Source organism: Talpa europaea (assembly GCF_964194135.1).
Source record: "Talpa europaea genome assembly, chromosome: 1".
NCBI lineage: Eukaryota > Metazoa > Chordata > Mammalia > Eulipotyphla > Talpidae > Talpa > Talpa europaea.
In genome coordinates, this window is record NC_140073.1 from 33,442,139 (window position 1) to 33,450,604 (window position 8,466).

Below are 8,466 nucleotides of genomic sequence, written 5' to 3' on the forward strand. Positions count from 1 at the left end.
CCACCATTCCTCTGGCCTACACTCCAGTTCTTATATGCATAAATAAATAAAATAAGTGTTTAAAAAAATTAAATATTAGGGAATTGTTGAAATTTTTTACCACGAATATGGCTTTCTTTTGTAATCAAAAAAAATAAACACATAATTCATTTTTCAATCAAATTTTTATTGATTTACCATTTGTTTACAAAACTATATAATTTAGGGTATATAGCTTTACATCTCAACATGTGCACATGCTTCTCTCACCCTCCACCTAAGCTCCATTGCCACCAAACTATCATATTACCCTCTCTATACTCTCCTCCCTTCACCTTCAACCTTTGGTATCTACCATATTTTTCACAGAATCTAAGAGTTATTTTTGTTGTGTTTGGTCGATTTATTTTCTTTAGATATTTATATTCCAAAAATGAGTGAAAGCATCTAGTAATTGTCTTATGCTTTCTGACTATTTCACTTAACATAATCACTTCAAGTTATATCCATATGGTCACAAAAAGTATTTCAGCATTTTAATAGGTGAGTAGTATTACATTGCGTATATATGCCACAATTTCTTTATCCAGCCATCTATCAATGGGCACTTAGTTTAATTCCCTGTGTTTGATATTATAAACACATATTTCTCTAAAACAGTCAATGCCAAAAAAGAAAGAAGGAAAGAAAGGACAACTCCACAAAAAAGAAAGGTAACTCCCTATGGAATACTCTAAGGGGGTAATATTTTCTCTATCTTCTACTGCATTTTTGTCCTCTTTTTTAATTTCTAGATATTTCTAGAACTATTACAATAACTTCATTTCTCTGCCTCTAGTCTTGCCCTTTTAAAATTTTCTCCGCACTGTTACCAGGGTGATCTTTCTAAAACATAGATTTGACTCTCTGTCTTCTCTGCACTAGGAGCAGCTTGCCTGCTACATCCCCTCATCTGCCAAATATACATGCTTAAGCCAGGTTCCTCTCCATCCCCTCCTTGGTCAGAAACACCTCTCAGCTGCTGAGAAGATCATGGTTTACTGTGGTATTGAAAAAACCAGAGGCACTAACAGATGAGAGCCTCAGCAACTTGGCAGCCCTGCATCCACTGAACTCACTTAATCCTAGCAGCAGCTTCCAAACCAGTGCCATTTCAAGGGACAGCCACACAGAAGCCAAGTTCATAAAGTCTGGGCCTGCCACAGTAGGGGTGGCTGGCTCTGGGGCTGGAATTGGGACTGTGTTCAGAGCCTCCTCATTGGTTATGTCACGAGCCCTTCTCTCAAGCAAGAGCTCTTCTCTTGTGCCATACTGGGCTTTGCCCTCTCAGAGGCCATAGGGCTCTTTTGCCTTTCTCATCCTCTTCACCATGTGAGGGAACCCTCTCCACCCCCCATAGTCCTTCTCCCATCTCTCCTCTGTCCTGTACATTTTCCTGTGTCTCCCCCAACAGCCTGGGGAAAGTGGTTGGCTCAGGATTTGACAGGAAAGATAAATGAATATGTATTAATAAGAAAAAAAAGAAATAAAAATAAAATGAAACCTAGATCTGAACATGTTACATTCCTGCTGCAATTTGTCTGATACTCCTCAGGCATTCCATGAACTAATTCTTACCCTATTGTGACCCTGTTGTGGGATTTGACTCTCACCTTGCCCTTTAAACTTCCCCCAGACCAGACTAAGTTTTAAGGGACAATAACTGAAAGGCCCAGTCTCAGTCATCTCTGTTTCTGCCTAAAGATGAACACAAACCTTTAAAAAGAGGGAATGACCTTGCTGTGACTAGACTCAAGTGTTTCTTTCAGTAGATGCAGATTGAGACACAAGAGTTGGCACTAAGATCATCACCTTGCCGATCATCTGTAAACATCTCATTCCTGTTCTAAGGACAGCAAAGTCACCAGTGTGCTTCTACCTCCCTTTGACATGGGTTTTCAGTGTGATTTTATAGGCTTGACAGAACTCTCTGGTGGCTGCTGTGATGTCTGCTAAATGAATCATCTGGTATTTCTAACCCAGAAGCAATCTCAAATTTAATGTCCTGGAGATCAGAGACTGCTGTGGCTTAGTTTTTACTGAGCCTTCTGAGGAAGTGAAGGTGGGGATGAGGAGGAGACTTCAGGAGGAAGAGAGGCCATACCACAGTAGCTCTATGCCCAAAAAAACTGTTTTATCAAAGGCCAGCTTGTTTCTTGCCTGCTTTTATTGTGCAATAATTGGAAGCACCCCAAGCTTCTACTCCTGTTGGTCATGCACAGTTTACTGAATTGGTGTGCTGCTGTTAGAACACAAACTATGTGTGCTAGTGATGGGCCGGCCCTAGCACATCCGTAGTGGTGGTCAAGGTGTGGAAAGATAAACACGAAAATATAACTAGCAATGTGTTACAGAGTGGTATTATAGGTGTCTTTTTCTAAAAAAAAAAAAAAAAAAAAAAAAAAGGTTAATTTATCTTTTAGGTACATGTTAAAAGAAGAGGGAGTAGCAGAAGAGGAGAATCCGGTTCCCTGGAGACCTGAATTCTAGGGATTAGTGTAAGGGGATGTATATTTACCATAACACCTTGAATCATCATAGAGCTCAGCAGAATCTATCCTGAGAGCAGAAAGTCATACAAGGTCCCTTCAAGACAGTATAGTCCAATTTTTCTTTTACACAAGAGTAAACTGAGACCCAGAGAGATGTGTAGTCTTCCATACTAGCAGAATTGATTTGGGGCAGGGTTAAAGGAGAATTCAGGCTTCTTATCTTTAATCCACAGGAAGGGACAATTTTATTCTTCCTTACTCACTTTGTCAGATCTCCCTCTTAGTCCCTCAACCCACTGTCCTTGTTTATCCAGCCAGTATCTCACAAAGGTCTCAGGTGAGATAAGACATTACTTTCTCTACCTTACTTCTCTGGGGACTCATGTCAGATTGTCTCAAGAACTCTCACCCCATTCTCTGCTCTAGTTCCCAGCTGCCTCCAGGCTTTTTTTTTTTTTTTCCATTTAGCACATATTCATATGAGGTAAGATGTTTTCTCCCCTCCTGGCAAGTACCCCCTCTTTACCTTCCTGTGGTCAGAGAGTGAAGAAACCACAGAATTCTGATAGTTATTTTCTTTTTTTTTTCCTTAAAGATTTATTTATTTATGCATACAAGAACTGAGGTACAGGCCAGAGGTGTGGGGGTAAGAGGATTCACCAGAGACAGAGTGGGGAGCAGAACAGGCAGATTGACTGAAGTACACTGCAAGCAGTGGGCTAGTCAGGAGAGGTCTGCTTTGCCATCTGGGTAGCCCCCTGCCCGGGGATTGAATTCATGCTGCAGTGGCTGCGGACAGGGTCATAGGTTGCGTCCCAACCCCTTCTGCCACCAGGGAGTCCCTGTTTTCCTTTTTTTTTTTTTTAAGATTTATTTATGTATGCAAGAACTGGGCTACAGCCCAGAGGTGCGGGGAATGAGAGGATCCACCAGAGACACAGTGGGGAACAGAACAGCAGATCTACTGAAATACACTGCTGAGGGGAGCAGCACGCAAGACAGGAGAGGTCTACTGCACCATATGGGTAGCTCCCTGGCCAGCCGGGAATCGAACTTGTGCTGAGAAGCTGCGGAGTACTTCATAGTGCTGTGCTTTACCCCTCGCACCACCAGGGAGGTCCTGATAGTTATTTTCAAAGAAATCCTCACTTTTCAAACTTCCTCTTGATTTTTTTCCCCCTCAAGGCAAAAGTGAGTGACAAGCTACAAGTTTGACATTCAGTGTGAGAACCACCCCTTAAATGTCATCCATAAATGATCTGACACAGTTCCTTATAAGATGAGGGTACTTGCCACCTTCTTTTCTAAGTTCTGAAACCAAGAAAACAGGAACATCTTATTTAACATCCTGTTACAATTACATCTATTTCTTTCCCAGTTCTCTTTGTTTCTTAATTCTGCTTAATTCTTACATTCCGCTGAAATTTTTTCAATTTAATTTTCTTTCTTAGGTTTTGCATTCCTATGAGAGAACACAGGCCTCCTACATTTCTTAGTTAGACCCTGTTGTGGGACTGATCTCTGTCTCCTTCCTCTCCTAAGCTGAGATCTTTCAATACCACCTGCAGTCCTTGGACATAATCCTGCCCAGAGGCAGGAGGAATTTATGGCAAGTCTGTCCTTCACTCTAGGGTTTCCTATCAAGGCTGTTGTTAATCTGAATTTATGTCCCAGTTCTGTGAGATAACTGACCTGCAGGTTCATTCTTACGACTCAGTCCTGCCTTAGATTCCAAACCCAATTCATGAATTTTAGCCTGGAGGCATAGATCAAATCCTGACACCCTGCCCAGTGTCCTGATCCCCCTGCATCTGTGGCATGCCTGCTCTTTTTAATTTCCCATTGCTCAGCACTGAAATATCCCTGAACTTTAGTCCATGTCTAGGGTCCTACTGTAACAGGGTGGTCCCCAGGAAAGGGGGAGGTTCCCTGCCCCACCCAAGGGAGGGTGGAGCTGAGCAGGGAGAGGAGAAGCGGCAGAAGGGACTGAGGAAAGAAGGAGCAGGATGGAGCCAGAAGGAGCCCTGGAGGAGGTGCATGGAGCCTAGAGACACGTAAAGAAACTGTGCTTGTCTTTTGGTCGTGGACTGGGACACAGATGTGGGTGAGACCCGTGGGGAGGTGACAATGGCAGCTTTTATCTTGATGTTGATTTTGCTCTTTTCCTTCCGGGCTTGTCCGGTTGTTTGTGACCCTTTTCTGTGTGTCCCCACTGGAAGATGCTTTAGACTTGTGGCAGGCTTTGGGGCCTTGTTCTGGGCCGATCCCATATGGATGGAGTTTTACCCACGAGGGGACGGGTAACTTTGGGTGCTTCATTTAGAAACTAGACTCTTTGCCTTACCTGTATTGTTTCCTAGTTTTATTAAAGTTCCTTCCCATTAAAGTCTCATGTGTTTTGTGTTGATGCGGCGGATGGCAGAACCCATTTAGAATAGGCAGGTTTGCGGGGTTTGGGCTGCCCCTCTCCCTGTCCTATAACACTACTAACTGCTGACCAGAATTATCCATTCATCTAAAATCCTGAATATTCATATCTCAGAATTCTCTCTTCCATTAAGACATGTCATTTTCTATTTGGCCCCAGATACTAACTGCTTGCCTATGCTATTGCTTGCTATTCTCACTATGTCCTCCCAATAGCAATTTTGGCCTGCCTGGTGCTACTGTAGCTGAGTGTGTCCCCTTGTGGTATCAGATCAAAGTTGGCCCCAGGCTGCGGTAGGACTCAAGCAAGGCGTGAACCATTTTCCCTGAGTAGAATGTTTTATTATGTAACTACTCCAAAGAACAGTGCAACCCTTGGGACCAAACCAGGAAAAGCACAGCTCTCTGTGGTGAGTTCTTTCAGGACACACAGCAGTCACCTGCAATCTCTACAGGCACAGCCACCCCGGATAAAAGCCTGTTGAGTCCTAGTTCAGTGGATGTGTGTATAACTGATATTCATTTTGCTGCCTAGCATCCTTTCTGGTCTGATACTATAATTTTTCCTTTCACATTCCAAATTAATAGGTAGAATTGATTGCAAGCCGAGCTTTAGCTCTAGTCAACCGGAGCAACACAACAGCCCTTGGACACAGTGATTGTTTCAGGGACGTGCATATGACACAATAGTAGGATCGTCTTACCTGGGAATCTTACTACTAGGATTGTCAGAAAAGTGGTGCTTTCTGCTGGGGTTACTAATGTGGTAGAATGTTACAGAGCAGTTGGACATCCTTGTTACCACATGAGGAAAGACTGCCTAGGAATGAAGCAAACTCAGAGAAAAACAAAACTGAAAGTTTGTGTTACATTTACCCAATCCTGACACCAGCAACCCACCAATGGACTCCTTGGTTTATTAACCAATATACTTTTATTGTGTAAGTCAGCATGAATTAGATTTCTATTACTTGAAACTAATACAGCTGGCAAAAAAAGACTGACTCATATTTCTTCCTGTTTTACCAGCTGGGCAAATCTGCAGGGAAAAAAAATACACCAAAAAAAAAAAAAAAAAAGCAAGTTGAAAAAAAGAAGTGCTCAAAAATGTACTCTTTCATTCATTCAACATTACATTAAAAGCAGCATACCACAATGAAAACAACCCAAGCTTCACAGCCCATCAGAGCTCTGTTCAAATCTTAAATTTCTGATTTTCTAGCTGTATATACCAGGCATGTTAAGTAATATCTCTCACCCTCTGTTCTTCCTTTGTAAAATGGAATAACACTATGTCCTAGGGTTATATTATGAGGAGAAGATGTAAATAATACTGTGTCCTAGGGTTATATTATTAGAAGAAGATATAATGTATATTGTCCTCACAAAAAGGGTGTTCAACATGTAGTTAATTTAATTGCCAAACACTTTCGCTTGCAAGAATTTTAGGCTATTGTCTTCTAGAAGGTTTTAAAAAGGAAAGCAAAAATAAACAATGTTGTAATATATATGTATATATTTTAAAAAGAGAAAAAAGAAAGCAAAAACAAAAAAATCAATACTCTTCAAAATCCAGAGCAAAAGAGACCCAATGTGTGAGTGTGTGTGTGTGTGTGTGTGTGTGAGAGAGAGAGAGAGAGAGAGAGAGAGAGAGAGAGAGAGAAACAGAGGCAATGTGAATTGTCTTGTGGACTGGCAGAAGTTTTGATAACTGAGAAGAGATAATTCCCTTTGGGGCAATCAAAAAGGCTTCAAGGAAGAAGTGGAATCTGGATTCTAGAATGAATTTTTGATAAGTAGAGGATAATTAGGAGGGAAAGGAAAAGGATTAAAGACTAAAATAAACAAAGTTGTACATGTCTATAATCTACTAAGAGCACATCAACATGGCTGGAGAATAGAATGAATAAAGTTGAAGAAGTTAACTGCCATCCAATCTGAATCAGGGGATGTGCTAAGAAATGTGACTTCTATTCTCAGGGAACAGAACCTTTGAATAGAACCAGACAATGGAACCTTTGAACATTTTTGGACAGTGTGCAGGATGAAAGTTATGATTGATCAGAAAATCACTTAGAACTTTCAAACTACATTTCCACCAGCTGCCCCTAGAATCCCTGCCACAGTATAACTGCAGAGACTACCTTTTAACCCCCAGCCATGTGCTGGAACATGGAAAAAACAGCTCAGAGGCAGAAACACCATTTCAGAGACTATTGTTTGTGTCAAAACGGCACGAGGCCAAATAAAGTCTTTAAAAAAGAAGGGGAAGTGGGGCCTTTCTGGTGGTGCAGGGGTTAAAAACAGCGCTATCAAGCTATCACCAGCCACTGCAGCTGGCCAGCCAGTGGGGTGACCCACATAGCACAGCAGACCTCTCCTGTCTCGCCCGCTGCTCCCCTCAGCAGTGTGTTTCAGTTGATCTGCCTGTTCCGTTCCCCACTCTGTCTCTGGTGAATCCTCTCAATGCCCCCACACCTCTGGCCTATACCCCAGTTCTTGTGTGCATAAATAAATAAATCTTTAAAAAAAAAAAAAAAAAGGAAGAAGGGGAAAGAGCAGAGGACCGGTATTCATCCCTCCCTTGGGCTCCTGTAGTTATTTCTTCCATTCTTTCTCTGCCTTTGGTCATCCTCCTTGTTTAAGTAATTTATATTTTATGACCAGATTATTTTTCTAATCTGATCCTGTCATCCCAGGTCTAAAACCCTTAATAACAACTATCTCCAGAACAAACTGAAATTCTTTGGTTTCCCACAGAAGGCTCTTTTTGGGTGAGGCTATAACATATATTCTCACCACCCAGAATCACCAATTTTTTTTTTTTTTAGAGACGGGGTCTCGCTATGTTGCCCAGGCTGGATGGAGTGCAGTGGCTATTCACAGGCGCGATCCCACTACTGATCAGCACGGGAGTTTTGACCTGCTCCGTTTCCGACCTGGGCCGGTTCACCCCTCCTTAGGCAACCTGGTGGTCCCCCGCTCCCGGGAGGTCACCATATTGATGCCGAACTTAGTGCGGACACCCGATCGGCATAGCGCACTGCAGCCCAGAACTCCTGGGCTCAAGCGATCCTCCAGCCTCAGCCTCCCGAATAGCTGGGATTACAGGCGCGCGCCACCACGCCCGGCCAGAATCACCAATTTTTAAGTTTCAAATTTGCTTCCAACTTTTTATTATTATTATTTTGAGAACAGAAAAGGCAGATTTATTGAAATACACTTCAGGGCATCCCTGGTGGCCTAGGGGTTGTCTCAGTGCTATCACTTGCAAAGGCCTGGGTTAACCCACATATGGTGTAACAGACCTCTCCTGTTTCACTGACTGCTCCCCTTAGCAGTGCAGTTCAGTAGATCCACCTGTTCTGATCTCCACTCTGTCTCTGGTAAATTCTCTCAGTCCCCACACCTCTGGCCTACACCTTAGTTCTACTAAAAAAAAAAAAAAGGAAAGAAAGAAAAAATACACTGCTAAGAGAAATAATGGATGAGACTTCCAAATGTTTAAACGTGAAGTTTAAAATTGTCA

The 8,466-nt window shown here is 42.4% G+C and overlaps 1 pseudogene across 1 annotated transcript; it reads left to right on the top strand.

The window, feature by feature from the left end:
• Window positions 1–1,052: 1,052 nt before the first annotated feature.
• Window positions 1,053–5,627, top strand: LOC311174578 (annotated as a pseudogene). Its single transcript has 2 exons — window positions 1,053–1,350; window positions 5,526–5,627. The product of its transcript is annotated as an uncharacterized misc_RNA (transcript).
• The last annotated feature ends 2,839 nt before the right edge of the window (window positions 5,628–8,466 follow it).